This window comes from Ptychodera flava, chromosome 18, assembly GCF_041260155.1.
Source record: "Ptychodera flava strain L36383 chromosome 18, AS_Pfla_20210202, whole genome shotgun sequence".
In the NCBI taxonomy this organism is placed as follows: domain Eukaryota; kingdom Metazoa; phylum Hemichordata; class Enteropneusta; family Ptychoderidae; genus Ptychodera; species Ptychodera flava.
Window position 1 is genome coordinate 13074008 of NC_091945.1, and position 23873 is coordinate 13097880.

The 23873-nt window shown below is 37.5% G+C and overlaps 1 pseudogene; it reads right to left on the reverse strand.

The window, feature by feature from the left end:
• Nucleotides 1-15872: 15872 nt before the first annotated feature.
• Nucleotides 15873-16529, reverse strand: LOC139117594 (beta-1,4 N-acetylgalactosaminyltransferase 1 pseudogene; annotated as a pseudogene).
• Nucleotides 16530-23873: the final 7344 nt, after the last annotated feature.

The window sequence follows — 23873 nt, forward strand, 5'->3', positions numbered from 1 at the left end:
ACCATGTGTCTATTGAGTGGTCCAGGGTTGTCGATTTATGACAGGTAATCTCTTTTTACGATGCCTTTTGCAGTACTCCTAAATGCTGTTCAATACTTCACATACCAATGGACACTTTAATAGTATCATGCAACTCATAACTTTATTGGATCTCATTTTCACTAATTAGTTACCCCTTTTTCTGTTACAACCAGGTCTAATTACTCTAGTTCAATCCAATTCACTGATTTTGCATAACATGGCACTAGCACACAAGTCTTCTTGTGTTTTTCTTCTGTAGCAAGCGGTTCTCTCTTTGGTTCCTTGTTATATAATTTATTTCAAAGTAAACGAAAGGCTATGGTCATGTGCACCACGTTCTGTTTATCTCTATCATGTTACGCAGTTCTCGCGGGGAGGTAGATCCAACATAAAGTAATTCAGCCTCTCTAATTGGTGACTTGCACGATTACCTACGTCATGATCACTATAATTCGTCCAGATCACGTTATTAAGATTTGTCCACGTCTGTTAGATCCAGGTTGACCGTTCATTACGTCGATCCCATACTCGGTGGCATACAAGACATTGTTGATACTGCCCGCTACGGCTAGGAAGAATAAGTAAACTGCACTGTTCCTCGGAAGCACCGCTTCTACTTTAGCCCGCAATTATGAAAAGAAATGAAATTTCGCTAGTGCTTTTAGAGAATTTTTGTTGTGCATATTTTTACATTTTTCTTCTTCTGGGAGTATGTGGAAATGCCAAGAAGTTCTTATGTCAAAACTGCCAGTATATGTAACACTTCTACTATTGTGTGGACAGTTTGTAAATTTTAGACTCCAAGTTATCATTAACACCGGACATTAAAATTTTTTAAAAAATCAAGGGAATTCAGCTCCAGTGCTCCAAAAGGGTTACTCTCCGCCAAGCAGTACATTGACAACTAATAGAACTATACAACAAAAATGCATACAGGCTGAATATTTTTTACCGTGACAAACCCGAAATATACACTTGAAAATTTGGTTTTACTATGGTTGCATGATTGAAATAAGTAGTCAAAATGTTGGATTCGGACCGGAACGTTCTCGGGACGACAAACACTTATTTCTAGAGGTTATTGGAATATGATTATTCAATGGTTGCCTACCTAAGCAATGATTACAAAACACAAATCACAACATTTGCCAATATCTAGGATTTGAGAAAATATATACTTTAATCAGGTTACAAACTCGGTTAGAGAATTCATCGCTTTGAAAGATGACACTTGTCCTGGAAGCTTAAGGAACGAACCAAGGCTCTTTGCAATCTTCAACTTCAAAATTTTCAAGAATACAGGAAGATAATTATGGCATTTATTTCATCACCACTCTTCAATCTCTGCGTAATATTTACTATATGCATAAGATGACCATTTCAAGAATCCGTGACGGTAACAAGTTACGTCAACCATGACTTTTGGCTTCGAGCTGGTTAAAATAAATTCATGTAAAAGTCTTACCGTTGATGGAAAAATGTGTGCAGCAAATATAGCCTTGTATTGATCGATGTCACTGCGAACGAGTCTTGATTTGTTTTATCGAATCTTGTGTAGTTGTGTTAATAATGAGAAAGTAATTGTCAGGTTACATGGTGCTGCTCTTCACGTCGTACGTTTGAGGGCCCGGTCGAAATACCCTTGTTTTCTCAAACAGCATAAAGCCCAAATGACTTAAAGGTCCCCTTTGGCACAGTCCCTTGGTGTGTGTCATATGACGTAATAATACGTCAGGAGAATTGGACATATTTTTTCAAAGATTTTCAAAACACGTTTTATCCAGTTTCTCTGATTGGCTAAGCCTAACATGTAATACACCACCAAAACTCTGCAAAAGCATAGACCAGAATTATCTAGGCCATTTTAGACTCTGTGCAACTTTCTCAAAATGCAGGAAATATTTGTCAACATCCTTTTCTTGGAAAGATGGAACTAATCTGAAGTGTTCCAGGATTTTCAAGTTCTAAACGTGTTAATTCTGCACGTAGCGGCGCTCTTCTTGTTGTTCGATTCCTTTCTTTCCCTATCTCTTCCTCTCTTTGTCTTTCTTCCATTCGTAATTCTTTCTCTCTTTGTCTTTCTTCTATTTCTAATAATCTTTCCTGTTTTTTGTTTTTATTTCCAATTCCAAATTTGCCTATATATATATGATTCTATTGCTTTTAGTTCCTTGGCGGATTCAGGCACATAAGGAAGCCGTCATTTTTTATGGCCTGGGGAGGAGTCGGACGAATTTCATCGGAAAACTTTGAAATTTCGAGTAACCCCCTGTCAACCAAGATACATTTGAGTAATCCCACTCTCTAACACAGAAATTTTGACTGACCCCCCCCCTAGAAAAGATAAATATCAATATATGTATTTGTAAAATTTAGAAAAATACAGCAATAGTAAAGATCTTTCAAATCCTGCTGTACCCTGCTAGATTATCATTGGTTATCTCATGACAGTACGAAAAGGTGAAACCGACAAAATGATAAAAGTCGCAACAAAATGTAGATATAACGCTTAGGCTATGACCAGTATCCAACCATGTAGCATTTTTACTTTGCACCAAAATTGAGTAACCCCCTTCTCTCTTTCCAAATTTCGAGCAATCCCCCTCTAGCTTTCAATTATGGGGTGACCCCCCCTCAGTCTCTGATATAGGGGTGGCTACTTGTTACTTCATGTGATTCGGATCTAAATAAATATAATAATAATGATGCTCATGCTCATATCAGACACTACACTACTAAATAATTAACTTTGAATATATCGAGAACTCAGAGTGATGGTATACAAACAGAACTCTTAAAGTCGTAAAGCTACTTTGCGTCCACTCTAATGACAGGTTTTATTCAAACGGGCATTGAAGGCATTTTTTAATGGTGAGTGAAGAAATGTTTGAAGTTAAAAACACCTTCGATTTCTTTTGTTAACGCATGCCAAGGTTTACAGACTGGAAACCAAACGATATGACAGCTTGTACTTTGATAAAGCTCTTCATGGGATGTTGACTTCGAAGCACTGGATACATAACCAATAGCATTTTGTCACCTCGTGCTGGTTGATAATGCCATAGATTTACTCGCTACTGTTTCTTCGGGGAAAGGATGGTGATGTTGCGAATGTGCAAAAAATGTAATATCATATCAAAATTACACAGGAGATTAGCATAGTGAATGCCTGATTTCCAGCTTCGGCCACACCTTAATGTTTACAACCGACATTTTGAATATTCAGACTAAACATTTGTACAAAACCCGGTGAACGGTATTCGGTCAACTTTACACCGGGTATGTAGTCTGCCATCACATCTGTAAATTCCCTTAAGGTAGTATATACTTCGAAAGTCAAAAACTTAACATTTTGCTTAAATTTTCCTCTAAGAAACCTTAAACAATTTTCTTCCACAATCAAATACACCGGGGCCACCGTGCAAATTTTGATATCAGAGAAAGAAATTAGGTTTACCGATATTGGAAATTCAAAATGGCGAAATTCCTATGTTAACTCTACGGGACAAATTAAAATTTCGGCTTGAACAAAACTAAGACGGTGAAAATTTACTAGGACTATTTGGTCGGCTACTAAACGGGGTAGCGTTGAAAGTTACATCAATTTTCAGATTTAGTTGATTTGCGTTTGAAGATGCCAGGCAACACAAACATTAAAAAACACCCACACTAGGCAAAAATGTCGTCTAAGGCAGCAACTTTTGTCCCTTCGAAGAACGTTTGAAGTCCAAATTACGCAGAGTGCAATACCATTTCGATTCCAACATCGTCGATATTGCGCTGTTGCGAATTCTAAAATCACAGGCAGTGTAAAGGCGCTGTCTCTTATCATGGACGATTTGCCGGTGAAATTTAAGTCAAAACAACATAGAGATTGATAATTCAGAATGTATGCGGGGCAAATTTTGAAACTCTATAGTGCGATCGTTATTATATTATTATTTCTACTACTCAGAATATGTTGGAAATACCAGCATAAATAAAACTGAGCCAGTCCGAGGCTTACAGAAAACAAGAAGTCACAGCGACCTTTCATGCACAAGTTCTTGCTGAAGCTAAATAGGCTACATGTAGTATCGGCTAGGCGAAAATAACCGAGGTCTGACCCGGACAATAACCGAGAGTGTCTTTGGTGAAGTCTTTCTTTAAGGAAAAATAGCATTTCTCCACGGCCTGATTGATTGATTGTTTCTGACGGCTTTCACACGGGTTCCTGACCGTTCACAGCTGATGGGTTTGGGACCTTTAAAAAGACAGTCCAACGACCTCTTTACCTTTGATAAGAATGACTCCGTTTTGTATGCAGGACTGCAAACGCAATAACAGCTCATACAGCGTCTTTCAAAGAGGGTCTTTCACATGATGGGCGAAGTAGAGACCTGGTTCATTTGTTTTGTGACCCGTATTGTCAAGGCTTGGAAGTCAGATAAAGGGCTTCTGTGCAACAGTACGTCACTCCAACTTATGCGCCCAGTAATTTTTCAGCAAAGTGCCTTTTAAAGTTTTTTTTACTTTTAATGGGATAAAAAGAGTACGACGGAAAATGAAATTGTGTACGTCGACAACGTTGCCCTTGTGATGGAACAATAAAAATGCTCAGTGATAGAAAACTTGTTGATTAACTCTAGTAGACAGAGAAATCAAGATGTTGAAAAAAGGAGCGTGATCGCGTGGTTTGTTTACGTTGGTCGAATCTGCAAAATCTTCTGTTACCGCGTTTTTAATGTTTTCTTATAATTATAAAAAAATTCTTTTCCTATAGACATTCAACTTCGTAGATACATCTCATAATCGCAAAGCTTTCAAAAATGATCAAAATGAGAGTTATTGATAACTCGAACGTATAAGTCTACAAGTTCTCGACATACATGATCTCTTGCTTTGCCCTTTAGATGACAAAGCCCGTCCTCTTCATCTATTCGGAATATTTGGAGTATTTGGAAGTCAACCAGATACAATTAGCCCGATGTATGTTTATCGTAGATTGCAAAGAAAGCCTCTCCCTTATGATATAACTCTGCTTCCTGTCAGAACTCTTTCTGTGAACTCACTGACATTTAATGCTTGTATGACACCATGTGTCTATTGAGTGGTCCAGGGTTGTCGATATATGACAGGTAATCTCTCTTTACGATGTCTTCTGCACCACTCCTAAATGCTGTTCAATATTTCACATACCAATGGACACTTTAAAAGAAACATGTAACTCATAACTTTATTGGATCTCATTTTCACTAATTAGTCACCCCTTTTTTTGTTGCCACCAGGTCTAATTACCCTAGTTAAATCCAATTCACTGATTTTGCATAACATGGCACTAGCACAAGTCCTCTTGTGTTTTTCTACTGTAGCAAGTGGTTCTCTTTCTGGTTCCTTGTGATATAATCTATTTCAAAGTAAGCGAAAGGCTATGGTCATGTGCACCACGTTTTGTTTATCACTGCCATGTTACGCAGTTCTCGCGGCGAGGTAGATCAAGCATAATGTAATTCAGCCTCTCTGTGAACACTGTAATTCGTCCAGATCACATGATCAAGATTTCTCCACATCTGTCAGGTCTATAGGTTGCCCGTTCGTTACGTCCATCCCATAGGCTCAACGGTGGCATAAAAGATATTGTTGATACTGCCCCCTACGGCAAGGAAGAATGAGAAAACTGTTCTTAGGAAGCACCGCTTCTGCTTTTAATTAGCCAATTTGGACAAAAATGAAAAATGCCCCAGATATACTTTTGCGTCGCAGTTAAGTTATTTTAATGCTTTTGGATGATTTTAGTTCTGCATATTTTTACATTTTTCTTCTTCTGGGATCATGTGGAAATGGCCAGAACTTGTTCTGTCAATATTGCCAGTATATGTAACGCTTCTACTATTGTGTGGACAGTTTGTAAGTTTTAGACTCCATGTTATCTGTAACACTGTGACTTGTGGGTGATTTTGCTGGTTCGTCATAAAAAATTTGCGTGCCGCCTCTGTAACTTTGACAAAACAAAGTCGCGTGTCAGAATATCCATCGCAGTTCAAAACCGAACATCACGAAAAATTAAAAAAAATGTCAAGGGAATTTAGCTCCAGTGGTCCAAAAGGGTGACACTTTGCCGAGCAGTACATTGACAACTAATAGAACTATAAAACAAAATGCATACAAGCTAAATATTTTTACTGTGACATACCCGAAATACACACTTGACTATTTGGTCTTACTATTATTTGCATGATTTGAAATAAGTAGTCAATCTACTTTGAGTCAATGCGGCTTCAAAATGTCGGAATTGGACCGGAATGTACCTCGAGACGACAAACATCTATTTCTAGAGGTTATTCAAATATATTGCCATGTTATAATTCAATCGTTGCCTACGTATAAGCAATGATAACAAAATACAAATCTCAACTGTGACACTTGCCAATATCTAGGATTTGAGAAAATATATATTTTAGTCGGGTTACAAACTCGGTTAGAGAATTTATAGCTTTGAGAGGTGAAATACTTGTCCTGGAACCTTATGGCACGAGGCAAGGCTCTTTGCAATCGTCAAATTTAAAATTTTCAAGAATACAGGAAGATAATTATATGAGATTATTACGAAAATACAGCAACGGATGCACGAGGACATTGGTGCAGCGTATCACCCGACGCGAACATCTTACATTCGTGACTTGGGTATCAAATTGTCAGAGTAATGACCGTATTCGTGCACTGTCAACAATATTTCTTCCAATTTATAGTGTGGAACGCTATCGAGGGCACGAGAGACACGTTCTGGCACTCGTCCAATGAGTCCCTTGAAACCGTTCAACATTGAACGCGCAGGTATAGCTGCAGGGGGTGGGGTGCCTGGAAACCGTACATGTTTTAGCCACACAAAATTCCCATGCTCTCGATGGTAGATATATAATAATGGTATTTATTTCATAACCTCTCTTCAATCTCTGCAGAATATTTATATGCATAAAATGACTATTTGAAGAATCCGTCACGGTGACAAGTTACGTCAACCATGACTTTTGGCTTCGAGCTGGTTACAAGAAATTCGTGCAAAGTCTTATCGTTTATGGGAAAATATGTGCAGCAAGTGTAGGATATCACATTGCATGGCCAAACTGCGAACAATTTCGAAACTTGTATAGTTGTGTTAATAATGAGAAAGTTGTCAGGTTACATGGCGCTGCTCTTCCTTCACGTCGGACAATTGAGGGCGCGCTCGAAATACTCTTCCTTATCTTAAACAGCATAAAGCCCAAATGACTTAAAGATCCCCTTGGGCATAGTCCCTAGGTGTGTGACATATGACGTAATGATGCCTCAGGAGAGTTGGACATATTTTGTCAAAGATTTTCAAATAACGATGAATTGTGTATGTGGCGTGTGTTTTGTACTATTGGCCATGGCTTTGTTTGATGATATAGTTCGATCTTATTAATTTCAAGCAACCAGTATATCTCGCTATACTTCGTATGGCAGTTGTAGTTGTCTCTCATGCTTAGAAATAAAGCTATGGATTAGTAACAATATGCTCGATAGGTATTTATTACACCTAATGTTTTAGCTAGTTTCTGTGATTAGCTAAGCCTCACTCACGTGTTATACAAAGCACTCTGCAATAGATAGACCAGAAGTATTTCAGACTCTGTGCAACTTTCTTAAAATGAAGGAAATATTTGTCAACATCCTTTTCTTGGAAAGGTGGAACTTATCTGAAGTTTTTAATGATGTCAAATTTGCCTGAAGTTGAAAGTTTTCCTGGATTTTCAAGCTCTTAACGTTTTAATTCTGCATGTGGTCCCGCTCTTCCAATCTGGCTTGGTTTTTGTCTTGCCCATCGATTCCTTTTCTTTCCCCCTCTCTTCCTCTCTTTGTTTTTCTTCCATGATTCGTAATTCTTTCTTTCTTTGTCTTTTTTCCATTTCTAATCTTTCCTGTCTTTCTTTTTCTTTTCAAATTCCAATTTCGTAAGTTCCATCTTAGCCTATATGACTAATTCTATTGTTTTTAGTTCCTTGGCGGATTCATGGAGCCGTCATTATTTACGGCCTGGGGGTCGGAGGAATTTCATTGGAAACTTTGAAATTTCTAGTAACCCTCCTGCCAACCATGATGAATTCCAGTACCCCCTCTCTAACACAGAAATTTTGACTGACCCCACCCCCCGCTTAGAAAAGTTAAATATCGATACATGTATTTGTAAAATTTAGAAAAATACAGCAATAGTAAAGATCTTTTAAATCCTGATGAACCCTGCTAGATTATCATTGATTATTTCATGACAGTTGGCAAAGGTCAAACCAACAAAATGATAGTAAAAGTTGCAAGAAAATGTAGATATAAAGCTCACGCTATAACCAGTATCCAACTATGCAGTATTGTTTTCTTTTGGATGGGTATAATGACGGGTTTTTCACCAATATATGTCAGGGTAGAATTTGAAAGTATAAAGGGGAGAACATATGGGACGCTGGAGGTTGTCCCCCCTCTCGCGTGGAAAATTTTTAGAAATTTATGTGTGCAATGGTGGAGTCTGATGCAATTTGAGAGGTTTTTTCAATTTGTATTGTTACCAAGTTAAACTGTTGGACGAGAGGGGGTATCCCCTCTCTTGAATCGAAACTTTTGAGAATATACAATTTTGAGAAAATAAGCCGAAATCGGCCAGAGAGCCGAGAGCAAATCTTACTTAAGCGTCACTCCTTCCGTATGTTTTACTCTTGTCATTTTGCTTTCCTTCACGCTTCCGAATGTCAATATAACACGATTGGAACTAATTTGGGATAATTGGATCTTCATATTTTTCATATTTCTCAAAAATGGTATGTACCCTATTGCTGAATGTTGCGATATTACAAATTACTCATAAAAACAAGTGTGTAACGTAAAAAGAAAAGCAAATGAGCTTACATTTGCAGATTTTAAAGGCATTAGTTCATCATCCAATTATCCAAAATTAGTTCCAATCGTGTTATATATATATATCTTACCAGTAATACGTAACCATCATAGTTTTTTGCAAACGTTTATCCATTATATCTGACTGTCGCACTTTCGCCTTTGATGCCTTCCACCCGTCTTATTCATACACATAACTGTGGGCTTAAAAAAGGTAAGTATTTGGTAATTTAAAACCCACAATGCCTCACTTTTACCTATACCTATGTGCAAATGGTAATTACAATTCGCCTATAGGACTATAAAAATGAAGAAGTGAGCTGTATGACAAAAGGGATGATTTCGATTTAAAATCATTAATTATCCCTACTCGTCAAGTAATATTCCGTCTGCATCTGCTCAAGGTATATACTTTTCCCAACTTATCGGATATTGGAGAGCTTGTGATTCTAAGCTGATATCCAAATAAGACTCCGCTCGTTGGCATCAAAAATAGTGAGACAGGGATGCACGCGAAAAAGACTGAGTGAGGACTTTCAAAAGGTTCTATGGTAGATATGACGACATTGTAGCCAAATACGACACCTCGGTCACTCAAATGGTTTGCTATAGTATTCCTCTGGCTTTTACTTATTACAGTGATTCATATACTGTATCACTTCATATAATTTAGACGATTTTGGGGCCAATTCTGACGGGTGTAGCATGCTAGCAGGGTACGCTTACCCATTCCGAACACCTGGTACCACCACTAACTATCAGTGGTTCAGGACGGTCCTACTTAACCTTGTAAATTACAAACGTTCCATGGTCCTGGTAATGAATTACCTTGAATGAAACTGATTGTTAGACCAGTTTAAAGGCCCAATGACTGTATCTTTTAGCATTATTTTTTGTGATTTTACTTCCAAACTAAAACAAGTTCTTGGGAATGTACTCATTGAGGGGTGTTTATACAAGTGCAATAAACTGTCCACTGGGACTGCACGTGCAATTTTGAGCAAGATAATTAATAAACGTTGGCCCAAACATAAAATGGCGCCCTCATGTAAATAAAGCAAAACACTGTATGTCATGCATATATGAATTGGAATCTTCACAGAAACAACAGAGTAGTCAAATATAATGCATAGTGTTGAATTTTTCCATTGGGACATCATATGCTTTGTTTTCTTTGTAATATTCCAAGTTTTTAAAAATGGCGGGAAATCAAAATAACGGTTAACGTTTAAATTTACTTGTCCAATTTTTCTGTAGTAAAAGACCATATTCTTTAAATTTGTAGAATTTAAAGGAAACCAGAGAAAATAGTAAGCCTTTTTCAGGTCAACAAATTTCAAGAGTTACAGCTACAGGAGCTTTAATGTCATTTGCAACCATGACCAAGCCCAGAGCAACGGTAAAATTAGAGTTTCCTTGCCGATGTCATCATGGTTGGGGTTGCCCCATTATATAAGCAATGAACCTAGAAATAACGACCATGCCCTGGACATAACAAACAAATGTTTCTGGATGACATCGGATGACCTTTGACCTACTTTCACGGACCTTAGCAACTAAGAGGCCAAAAGGGTGTTGGGTTTTGGATATCGATAATCGTAAAAAAGAAAGTTTTAATTAATTTATTTGATGATCCTTGATTACCTTTGACTCATTTTATAAATCTCAGCAACAACACTGATTTTTAGTTTTGATATTTTGTATATCGACTGATACGGGAAAATGCTTATAATTTTTATGACCTTTGACCTACTGTCATATATCTGAGCGGCAACGAGGACCAGGCTTTTGGGGGCTTTGCATGTTGACCAGTATGGCAAAAAATTGTTAATGACTTTGAATGAAATTTCACCTATTTCCATTTATCTGAGCAAGTACAACAGCTACAGGGTTTGTTTTTCATCGGATATTGACCTTCATTGAACTAAACATTTCCCTCGATATTTTGGATGGCCTTGAGCTTTGACTTACTCCGTGAAGCTTAGCTTAGCTTAGCAGCAATATGGCTTATATGTTTGGATTCTGTAGATATTGATCAGATTGGAAAAGTATTTTCCAAATGTTTTATATGACCTTCGATGACCTTGGGTAACCTCTAGCTTTTATTTGGTTTCAAGGAGCAAAGGAAAGACCTCCGTCCGTGAGTAGTTTCTTTTTAAATTCTGATGACATATTCAATTTTTGGTAAGGCTTTTTTCTCCGATAACATCAGTCTAAACCGTTCAAGTTCAACTTGTAGGTGTACCCTTGGATTATATACAGATGTGGGCAGGTTTAAAGGCAACTGCCTTAGAATAGCCTTTATTCACGGCTGAGAGCTGAATACATCCAGTACGAGTGCCATGTAGCGCTGCTATTACGCGGCTATCGACAAATTAGCTTCCCCGTAATGCCCTGAGGCAGCTTTGAAGAAGACAGTATATTATTTGCACATGTATATCTGTTATTAAAAATCAATTATTTTTCTACAAGTTCTTTTATAATGAAGGTTAATGTTTCTTTGAAGACGGGTTGAATAAATATTTAAGACTTTTAATTTTAACGTATCACTTTGAGTAATTATTTAAAGGTCCTCTAAAGGGAAAAATAAATTCATAAAAATTCTTTCCATTGACTACAAGTGATGAAGCTTTCCGTCAAAATTTTCAAAACTACGTTTATAGAATTTTTCATCGTTGTGTACATTAAACTTCTTTCAGAAATAAGTATTGCAAACTTTAGTTGTGACATTTAGCATATCTAAGGGGAAGCCGACCGACTGGTTTTGAGAACGCAACCCAAATTTCATCTGCATGTGAAATTACTAATTTGTTGTGTTTTAATTATTTAACTTGGTACAAAACATGTTGTAGACGGACGAGGCCCACTCTACAATTTCACAAGAGTACGTCCGTGGAGACCAGTAAAGACATTTGCTAGCTTATGTTGCAGGTTAACCAAAGCGCAGTTTATTTCATGGAAAAATAAGTACCGTTGTTTCCTTAAATGGTACGTTGTATGTAAGAGCATACGCCATTTTATTTATCCACATAAGAATCAATCATAGGCGTTGTTTTACATGTCGCGAGGGAAAGGAAGTGTTTTGGTGTTCGTATGTTGACTAAATTGTATCTATTGATCTGAAAATGAGAGTTCAGTCGGAATTATTTCAGGCGAAAAGTTTTCAAATGATTCAATCAACGGTGTTATGCCATGACATGCTTTTGTAAACAATGGTTGAACACTTCGATAAGGGTTAACATATGTGCTACCTGATGCACGCTGAAAATCTTAATAAAGTAAACCTTGTTATTTCACGCATCGAGAGCCACGACCACGTGTTCAGAACCTCAATAAACTCAACCGTAACGCAAGTAAATTTTGCTCCCTATGTGAAGTCGGTCTAATCCAACGTACAAAAGCCCGCTTTTATGATTCATCTTTTGATCGATTTCCGAAACTGCTGTACGCATATGCACAAAGTGTTTATAACTATAGTGGTTGAGTGTGCAAACTAACCGACAATTATGGTTACAGAATATCCACTGACTTAAATTGTGCGTCATATGGCTATTTCACCGATAAAAAAGGACGACATGTCAAACCGTTTGACAAAAAAGTCCGTGATTCTCATGTATACGAAACTAAATATGATTAGCAAGTCGCATTTTCCAATAACGTACACCCTCTCGGTCCTTAAAAGCCTGTGTCAAGCGTGAGATTTTCTTGCCAGGAACTTTACTTACTAGATTGCAATTTCAATGGAAAACAAAAGTCTACGAGACCTCCATAATTCTCTTCCAGACTAGAACAAACTTGACCCTATGGATCAAGGCCCTGGCTTTTAATGGACGAAAGCAAACTTTGCATTAACATAAAGTACAAGGCGAAGCCGAAAGTGCAAAGTTTGCCTTCGTCCATTATGGGCAAGGAAGGTGTACATTATCGCTATTATTTCATAGTTTTTGCAATGCCAGTGAATTTGTAGATGTAGAAAACGAATGAAAAAGGAAAGCTAATCTGAGTTTTAAGCCACTGCAGTGACCATCATACAGCGTGATCGGGCCTGAATCTGTATACTGTATACATTTACAGTACTCTACAGTGCAATGTATACGCACGCTCACGGTTTTGCCGTCGTATTCACCCATGAGAGGTGTTGTTTAAATGTCAACAAATGAATGAACCTTCATTAAAACTTCCTCTATACTCAAATCATGGTTACTATTTGTGTATGCCTTCAATTGTAACGAATTGACATATTCATTTACGCAGGGCCAGGTCTGTGCATTCTTTAAATTCACTTTCGTTTGATCGAACCATTTGAAACTCCTAGTTGATATATTACTCAAAACATAGCCACAAGGATTATTAGCATCGAGTGACACAATATATGTTCATTATAAATAGTGCTATTGCTAACTGATGAGCCGTTTCTGAGAAAATCTTTTTGAAATCTGAAAAGGAAAATAAGAAAAATAACAAAATATTTTGGAGCTTTTTCGTATAAAATGGAGAAAAAATATCCTGTAAAATTTACAAACACAAACAATCTGCTGGTTTGAACATACATGCATACACACACAAACATACACATATAGACAGAGAGACATACAGACAGAGAGACTGAGATAGACAAACAGAAAGGCAGATGACATAAAGATAGACATACAGATGTGCAGACGTGTTGCCACACTTTCTTTACGGTTGACAATTTTAGTCGGGAACGCAGCTCGACGAGAGGTATAAAAGGATGCTACTACGCAAAAACGTCATAAGGTTGAAGTGGAAGAAGTTTATTGATAAACCGTCGGGTGAGACCGACGAATAGTCTGCCTAGACAAGGGGACGCGTAGAATGACAACAGTCTGAGTGTTCCCCTCAAAGTCCTACGTCTAAAGTCTAGAGTTTAAAAGTCCCCGATATTTTCCGAACGTATACCTATAAACATCAAAACTTCACATTGTATCGACAATTTTAAAGGCGTATCTGAACATGTAAAATAGCGGGAAGTAATCGTACATCCTTAAAGCATGAAAACGAGTGGATTGGATGAAAAGTGAAGTCTCAAATACGTAATTGGGAGAATGTTTTAAGATATACATAATTATTCTGCTGACTCTGCATACCAAACGACGCTTTTCAGTTTTTATCATATTCTTGTGATAAAATGCCAACTTCTAAAATAGTAGTCACTAAAGTTACATGGTCAAGATCTGTGGAGCCAGAACCCGACTATCTATGTATGAGCTATTGTTTCATTTCGATGTTAGTCAAGTGTTGACTAAATAGACATAATCATATAGTTGTCAAAACTTTTTGTTTTAACTCAACTGTCCATTGGAGTACCAGTATTACAACCATTTTCAGTAATAGAGCGCGAGGCCACGGCAGTGAACTGCAATAAAACTGCTTACACTAATTAGTTTCAGCTGTAGCCGTGGCTACTTTGGTGTTGAACAAGGCTACTTGATAAAGACCAAAAAGTCTGCTTGTACAAAGGCAAAACTAGCTCTGTCTGAGGCTCGAGTTGTAAATGAGAGTTTACGATTGGCACCCTGTGTTCAAGATTCAGATACAATGTAACATTACCATGCACTGGTCCATGTACAAATCTTTTTTTATTTCAACTTCCCCAGACAAACTGTCTGCATGGGACATACAATGTTGTCGACTTTGCCAGCTGGCTACAGCTGAAACTAATTAGTGTGAGCAGTTTTATTGCAGTTCACTGCAGTGGCTTCGCGCTCTATTACTGAAAATGGTTGTATTATCAATGTCAATAAACATATTTTGTCCGTACTTAATGAAAAGAAAATTTGTTGATTGTTTTCCAGATTATTTTAATTGGCCGACCGTTAGCTGCATCATATGTTAACTAACACATTGGCCATGACACTTGATCATGAGTTTAACACCGGTAATAATATCTGAGTTAATCAAAGAAAGATCTAGGTTCCACGTTTTGACCGACTACAATTGTTTGTATTCCCACCCACCGAGTAGAATGTTCGTCATGGAATTAGCAGAATTATACATATACCACGTGAGACTTTCACCTGAAAATTACAATCGTAACAGATGCACATATATTGTGGACATATGGCAAGCTATCCCAAAAGTTACCCATGCTGAAATTATCATAAGATAAACATTATAACTGTATTTAGTTTAATCCTGTATGTATATTTGTGACACCCCAGCTTATTTCATCAAAGGGCCTCAAAGCTGTAACCTTTGACAGTTTTCGCCTGTTTTGTTTTGTGCGTCTAAAGAACGTTCTTACTCTATCCCCAAAAGGAAGTTAAACACCTAGTATTTAGCTTGTCAATGAGCAATGCCAATGTTAATTTCTCATTAAGTTCCTAATTATCTTTTTAACTGGTAATCCTGGTACAAAATATCTTCAATCAGAACTCAAATTAATGTTATTGCACTTTTCAATGACTATGCAATACGAGCGATTCGACATTTAATCAGAATAACTGCCTGCACTTAGTGACATGACAGGCAAATATCAACGTATGATCCCTTTCATAAGATATTATTGTTGAAGAGTGTGGAATGTGTAAATTCACTATGCATACAAGCCATAGTAAAGCTATGACCATGAGACTCTATTTCTCCTCCGTCAGTCAACAAGTGAACTCTTATAGGAACGACTCTGCTTTTCCAGAATTAAATGAGTGAAAGCGTATGATGACAAGATCGCTTGCACATTACTTACTTGCCACAGTAAACTCATCTTCAATTATGATGAAGATGTTAAACTTCAAAATCTATTCCCGACTCGTGTGAAAACACAGTTGACCAAAAAAAAATGTTTCCTATCCAATCCCTTGTAATATCAAACGATCTACTTCTTATTTGGTGTATGAAAAGAAACGCCCGCATATTTAAAATCAAGATACAGTCTGCCGAAAATCAAACATAGGCTATTTAAATTTGTTGCTATTCTCCCAGCAGTCTAACTAATATTCAATTATCGCTTATAATTTGAAACATTTCAGATTCATGTTCAGAAGTTGGTGTTTGACCATTTCATCCATAGGAGCGTGATTTCTAAACTTCGCATACTTCTGGTTTGTGATCCGTGCATGTAAGATATTGACGTCACTACAACTAGCCAGTCGAATTTTTCCTAGTCTGTTGACAAAGTATTCCGTATGTCCAATTCTTTCATATTCTGGATCGAACACTCCTCGACGGAAAGCTTCAGTTCTTGCCATGAAGAACATTGTTATAACGTCTGTCATGTAGCATTGAGGATACTCTTTGAGTTGGTGATAGTGGGTGTTGCCATGCCGAACAAAACAATCACCATCATCGTCGCCTTTATACCAGCTAATAGTTCGACAGCCGTAGCACTCTTCTCGAGATACACCATCTTTGTCACCGAATGTACCTCCAATCACGTCTAACACTACATTTGGGCTTTCAAATTTTTCGATAAACACTTCCAATTTGGTACCGCTGGTGAAAATAAAATCGTCGTCCACCCAAAGAAAGTATTTTGTGCGGATTTGGCTGAGAGCTAAGTTTCTTCCCGCCGAGACACCTTCTGCAAAAGGCATTATGTATTGCTTGACGTTGCTACCATTGATTTTCTGTGGACGTTCTGAGTCGTCAGCTACAATTATTGTCATCCCTGGATAGTGTTTATTGATGCTTTCAACGAGACTGGTAATGGCTTGATAACGTTCAAATGTTTTGGTTATTACTGTGACTTTCTTAGTAATGTCGTCACCAGGACCGACATCAAACAGAAAAGGCACAGTGGTTCGTCGGATATGAATGTGGATCTGAACAGTGAAATTGTTGAATTGAAAGTTAACTATGTCTCTCTCGTTTACATCGTACACAGTGCTGTTATAATACAGACTTCTTAAAATTGGATCAAGCACAGAGATTTTGAGTTCACCTCTTATCTGAAGCACACTTGTTCTGTTCCCAATAACTTCAAAACCTTTGCATGAGGAGATATATTTAAGTAGAAGACTCCTAAAGACTTTTCTGATCGAAGGAGAACAACAAACGTCTTGTCTTCAGCGAAAATTTCTGTTACTGCTGGGTGCATAGCTAATCCAATTAATCGCACACTGTGAAGCGGTTCAACGGTGATTCCACTACCGATATATTGAATTGGAGATAACGCATTACAAAGAGACAATGGTTCTAATTCGGCTCTATGATATCTCTCCCATTCCTTTGCTTCGATGATTCGCCGTCTATATAAGCTCTTATCTAGAGGTCCATAGAAACTGCCTTTTTGGTTTCCACACGAGCATGGACCATATTCTTTGTCAACCTCGAACGGCAATTTGTTTTCAGCAGCCATGTGTCTCACATACATTTTGCTGTCGCGGATGTGGTCGGCAACAGTCATGCTGTCTCTTCTTAAATAATAGATAATTGATAGAAAACCGAATATCAGAACAAGAGAATAAAACAGTAATATTCGATGTGAAAGTCTCGTCGACATTGTTGCAACTTGTAGTAAGCTGTGAAAAGCTCGGAAGTCTCAGGCCTTGAACAAACACTTCCTCAAAAATGTGCGTGTCTGGAATCTTCAGCTTAATATTCAAAGTGCCAAACAGAGAGAACATTACCCCTTTGCCAAAGGTGATTACATATGTTTCAGATAAAGCTATGATTGGATGATACGACTCGCGGAAGGCGTTCACGCGCACGTGGCCGAGGTTTAATAAATAAAAGGAAACGTGTTTCGTAAAATGGGTCGTTTATGGTGGCTTTCATGCTTGTATTTTGTGTCTTAATTCTTGTTTCATACCTATAATATTTATTTCATGCCGGACATTTTTTGTTCGATACCTGTAATTTTTATTTTGTACCTGTAATTTACATTTAATGCCTTTTATTGATATTTCAAGGCTGTAATTGCTATTTTATGCCTGTAACTTTTCCATACCTGTATTTTTATTTCATGCCTGTAATTTTTGTTTCATACCTGTAATTGTTATTCCATATCTCTAATTGTTGTTTCATGCCTACAATTTTTCCTATGTCTTTAGCTTTACTTTCACACCTGAAATTGTTATCTCATGCTAGTAATTTTTATTTCATATCTGTTTTGTCATGCCTGTAATTATTTTTTTATCCCTTAAATTTTTATTTCGTACCTCTAACATTTTTCATGCCTATATGTTTTATTTCATACCTATGATTTTACTTCATGCCTGTAATTGTTATTTCATGCCTTATATTTTTGAAACATGTTATTATTTGTTCATACCTGTAAATTTTATTTATTACCTATAATTTTTTTCATGCGCGTATTTTTTTTTCATAGGTGTTATTTCAACTTTTGTGACTTTTAATCTACCAGTGCTGATCGCTGTCAGCCTTGATCAAAAGCCTACTTTTGCTTCAAATATGGGAGGTTTTAAATCCAATAGATAGCCTTAACGACCAGTAACGACCAGAGCAATACCAATCAAGATTCACTGGCTGGAACGAGCAAATAACTAGCAATAACAAGCCAAACAATCATGATCTGCTCATTAAGTAAAGTACAACCGCAGACCCCGCCTATGCTGGAAACTTCACGCCCTGGAACATGTTTGGTATTACAAGAAACCTCTGCGACAATGCTCCCAGAGTAAGCACTAACGAAATAGAATTAGACAGAACGAACCAATAACGAGCAATACCAAACCAAATACACATTATCTGTATATAAATTGAACTACAACACTAACTATATATATTTTTTTTTTTTTGAAAAAGATAAATTTATTTCAACATAGTCACAAATAAAACAAATCTACATAACTGTGAATGCATTAAAATTGCAATGCGTCTTGTTTGAAAAAAACAAACAAACAAATAATTAGCTGCTTAATTAAAAAGATCATCATATGAGTGCATTCAGGATGCATTCTTCTCCTTCAAGTCTTACAAGGCTTGAAAACTTTGTGATAAAATCCTCAGTTTTGTTCATCATCTTATAAGTGAAATACAATGTATTCATCCATGAGGAGAGATGACATTTCAATTGCATGACATAGGATTGAAGGGAAACTTTAATCCCATCAAGAGTAACCGAATTTCGAATATTCCAAACTGTATATTTTACAAAGGAAGTAATACAGTAAATAATGTCAGATGTTGCATTATTATCATTTTCGATTCCTGCAATTGCTAATCTTTTGATATTGATACTATTATCAAAGTTGTGTTTTCTGACAAAGAAAGAAATACATTTCTGCCAGATTTCTTTAACATATTTACACTCAAATAAGATGTGTTCTAGTGTTCTATAGTTCCTGCCTGTCCTGGAAATCACGCCCTCTACGACATGCTTGGCACAATCTCGAAACCCCTGCGGCAGTGCTCACAGAGTGAACATCTTGATTACGAAATTGAAACCTGATAAACACTTTTCGAATAATTTCGAAAAATCACGTGTATCGATATATTGTTGATATATAAGCTTAAAAGACAGGAAGGCCACTTCCCAGTGATCTTCGAAACTTGCGCGTGACAGGTATTTCTTTTGCGTTCATGAAACTGCTTTTTGCCTGAACTCCTACCCTTGGCCAATGATATTGGTAAGGGATTGGACAGAAATTATAGGGGAGGGCCAACATTTTAAATTGAGCAATTACCCCGCCGCAGGAGGCTTTACACGAGATTTGGTACAATGCGCGACATATAGCACGAGCCGATAGGCGACTGCTATACGGAGCATATTGTACCAAAATCTCGTGTATAGCCTCCTGTGGCGGGGGTTATTGCCATTATACTATTTTTGTGTCTTTGTTGTCTTGTTTGGGTATTTTCGTCACAGTAAGCCTAAAATGCAGAAAAACGAACGTGTGAGAGATCGAACGACGTCGGAAATCCAGCGCCCGAGACCGAGCATTTTTATAAGTTTGGATTACGTTGGCAACAGACGCACACAGTATAGTATCCTAGTCCCTACGAAAACTTACGCATTACGTTCATCAACATTGCATTTTATATACATGCAACGCGAAAACCAACTTGCAACCTGCTGCAGATACAGACAATGGGTCAAGAGTTCAAATTACAAGAAAAAGTAACAATTTTTTCGTATATTTTGCATAAGAACAATAGTCCTGCCCGTTTTGGCATACTAAATATGGTTCAATGAGGTTACAGGCGCTATTTTGGAATGATGGATAATTTGGACGTTATTGTACCAGTAAACAAGCAGTTTTGAAATAATCATGACTTTGGATTACAGTAACAGTGATCAACCGTTTTGCAAAGTGTGCTGTCCGATTCAGAGAGAGCTGGACGGTGACACTGCTTGTTGCATTCGATGTCAACTTTCGTCGCAGTCGCCAGGAGTCATCCCATTGTTATTTTGAACTTCTTGGTCTACATCGTTAGAACATCCTTGTCCAAAACTTTGGCAAAGAATATCTGACGCACCGTTACTGTGAGGAAGTTTCAAATTATTTGTGTATGAACGAATACTAGCTTCATATTAATGAGAGGTATGTAGCTTCTCGACTCCCGCTGAATCAAGCAAAAGTGCACGGTGCGTTGTTGTCCTAATTGAACCCAAATGTGCTGCGTCAGAAGTCTCTTTCATCATTGACCCCAACTTACATTCACCAAGAGGTGAGATACAGACCCATATGTTTATCTGTGTATCAAAATTCGGACTTTGGTCTTTGAAACAAAGCGGACTGTTTCAGATTAAGTTTAGATCGGCACGTTCAAATACACCGACTGGGCAACTTTCGCAAATGCTGGTTTAGGGGCCCGTTTTACCACTGCCTCCTATCCTTTTTGCCCTGAGACGGTTCTCCAGGCAAGACTGCCATTTCGGCAGCTGTACCTCATATATACTTACAAAGGCAGGCATTCCAATAACCAATCACAGGTTTCAGATGTTTGAAATCTACTTGCCAGTTGAAGACCCAGATTTAGTGCAGCAACTGTGCAACGTGCATGGTACAGAGTCAAATGTTGTAAGCCAGCCTTCCCTTTTAAGTAGACTCAATTTATCGGGAAATCAGCTGTGTTTTCTGGTTTGGCAGTGTGACAATTTTTTAACCTTCCTTTATCAATCCCAGTGCATTACTGCTACTTTGAAAACAGGCTCTCAAACAATCATCCAGAGGTGTTACGTTGGACGTATGCATTTGCCTAAATGGCCTTTGGGTACAATCTGTAAATAAAGTATAAATATAGGTCATCAGTTTAAGGCCAAATTTAGCATAGTAACTGTTCGCAGGGGCTGCAGTTAGTTGTGCCGTTTTGACTTATTATCTGATGTCCCTAAAAATGTTCCTCAAGTGACAACGTATAAGGAGAAAATAATGTTTTGTTCGGTTGGGAGGACGCTGTTTAGAAATATGTTAATGAAGTACAGGAAGTTTTTAGGGTCACACTATGCGCTTCCTCCAGACTAGCAGATTCAATTTCACATTGCTAACAATTTTTTCGCTATCTTTGCATCTTTGCATTCTAAGCATTGTGATTCCATTGGAATTGGTAGACTATGCTTTTTCAGAGAGAATTTTTCCCTCCTAGAGGGTTTTTTATTCTCTTTTTTTTAGAGAAAGTCTCTCTTTGGTTTGTGTTTAGCCAGAGAACGCAATACAGGTTCTCAATTTAAGTTTTGTGCTTTGTTTCCCGAGGCAGTATAAGAAGAGGGGGGGGGGGTGTTAACCAGATTCGTTTGTAGATATAGTACAAAACGTAGTTTTAAGACTTTACAATTGTTACTGCTTTACCTCTATTGCTGCAATAAAACAGAAAGTGGTAGCGTAGCAAAGCACAATATATAAGTAGGATGGCTAAGTTATTGCTAGATAGACACTGGTACTGTGCTAGTATAAATGTAGCCTACATCGGGGCAACATATATGTATTACAGTTCAATTGCCAGGGCTATAATTGCACTCTGTTAACAGTTTCTTGTACCTGTCTAAAATGAACATTAAGCCAATTCTGTCATAGAGGGCGCTTCTCTTAAGTATCTGCTCTATCGTATTAATTAAATGCTGTACTTTTATTTGTCATTCCTTTTTCAAGTTAGTTATGACAAGTTCTTGTTCCTTCTTCATTGTAACTTTATGGTTTTCCCTGAAGCTGCTTGTTCCGGGTAACTGCTAAACGTGTCGTAGAGGGCGGCATTTTCACGATTGGCAGCTTGTAGTATAATTTATGGACTGATCACTTTCTTTTGGCTCTTTATTGCTTTTTATTGGCTCGTTCTATCTAGTTTTCGCTCGTTTTTGCTCATTATTACTCGTTACTGATCTTCACTGGTCGTTATGGCTAATTTACACCTCGCAATCAAATATAGCATTGTTGAAGCCAAAAAATATACATCTTTACATTCACTACTCAGTTGCCTTCAGAATCGACAATATTTTATTCACTTCACGCTGAACACTGAAAATGCTTGTTTTATGCACTATGCTACAAAATTCATGGCTGCCCCAAGTCCTACATCATGAGCTGTCGTCATCACCCATTTTTCAGCACATTTTCCATTTTCGGCAGGAAGTGAGTAGATTCCAAGTGCGTTCGGATAGCGCATGTAGATAGGGTTACATGCTGGAGTCAAGGATGTTAAATCGGTGCGAAAAGTCGGCTTCTAACCCAAGATGACGGCAGTCAATACCTGTGGGTTTAAAGGTCACATATAACTAAAAACAATTACAGGCATGAAATACGAGTTTTGAATTTCATTCTTATGATTTTTTCACGTCTGTAATTTTATTTTAATGCCTGTTATTTTTATCCCAAACCTTAAATTTTCTTTTTCATGGCTATAATTTATTTAACTCTTGTGACGTTTGATCCTTCAACTAAACAGATCGCTGTCAGCTTGGCTGTAGCGGCGTCAGCTCCAGTCACCAAAAGTATGTCCGGCACTTGAAATCTAAGGACAAACCTTTTAAGATATCATAGTCAATCCTATTGAAAGCACGTAGTTACTCAAACGTGTCTATAGACATTGCATAGTTATTGTTGTAACATATTGTTACAAAAGGAAATGTATCATTCCTTTATAGGTTATATATCCAAAGTATCTTTATGCAACAAAGAAAATACTTAGCATTTGACCGAGGAAGCATTCTGAGAGACAAACAAAGTTGGAGCTGGTACCTTACGCCTCGCGTCATTGACGCGCAATGTCTTCAAAAGAACTATACAAAAGGACGCACAATTGCCGAAAAAAATTGTCTAGAAAGAGCATGAAGGTATAAAAGGTTTGGCGACGTGACCTCAAGCCTATATATCGTCGTTTAGATAGTTTTTAATCCAGAAGGCAAAAAATTCAACCATTCGATATCACAAATCGAGGGTATGATATGGTTTCTGATGGTTAAGTGATTGACGGATTGATGTAAAGCGCTATGAGTTAAAGTATTGTTACCAAGATTTGGATGTTGTTCCAATTATCTTCTTACCCTTGATGAAATGGGTCTACTTCGTCATTGCACGATCAGATCAGTAATGTGTACATCCCTCTAGAAAGGGTACACCGTATACATGAAGAGAAATAGGAATGGCGTTTAGAAAGCTATAAACATTTTAAGTTTACCGGTACATACTTGCTATTGACTAAACTTTCCTTAATTTTTCGGTAAGATAGGACTAAAGTTTATGTTCGTGTTTCAAATATATTCAAAGTATTTTCTCAAAACTATCACTTCATTTAAGTGTCTTTGTCTCGAGTCAATGCACTACCTCATGGCTGTGTATACGCATGGCGTATGTAATGATCAACATTAGTAATAGCGGAGTCTATTTTGCTCTCGAGCAATGCCGTTAATTGAAATGATTGTCAAAATGTATTTATGCACTGTAAAAATGAGGACGCCAGACGCATAGTTATGCGTTAAAAACATTAGACCACATGTTGAAGTTTGCATTTATAGTGTGCATGGTAAAAACGCCATGTTAACTTATATCACGCTTCTGTTCAATACTGTATCACATATATGTTCAAAGGTCTTCTGTACGAAGTGTTCAAAA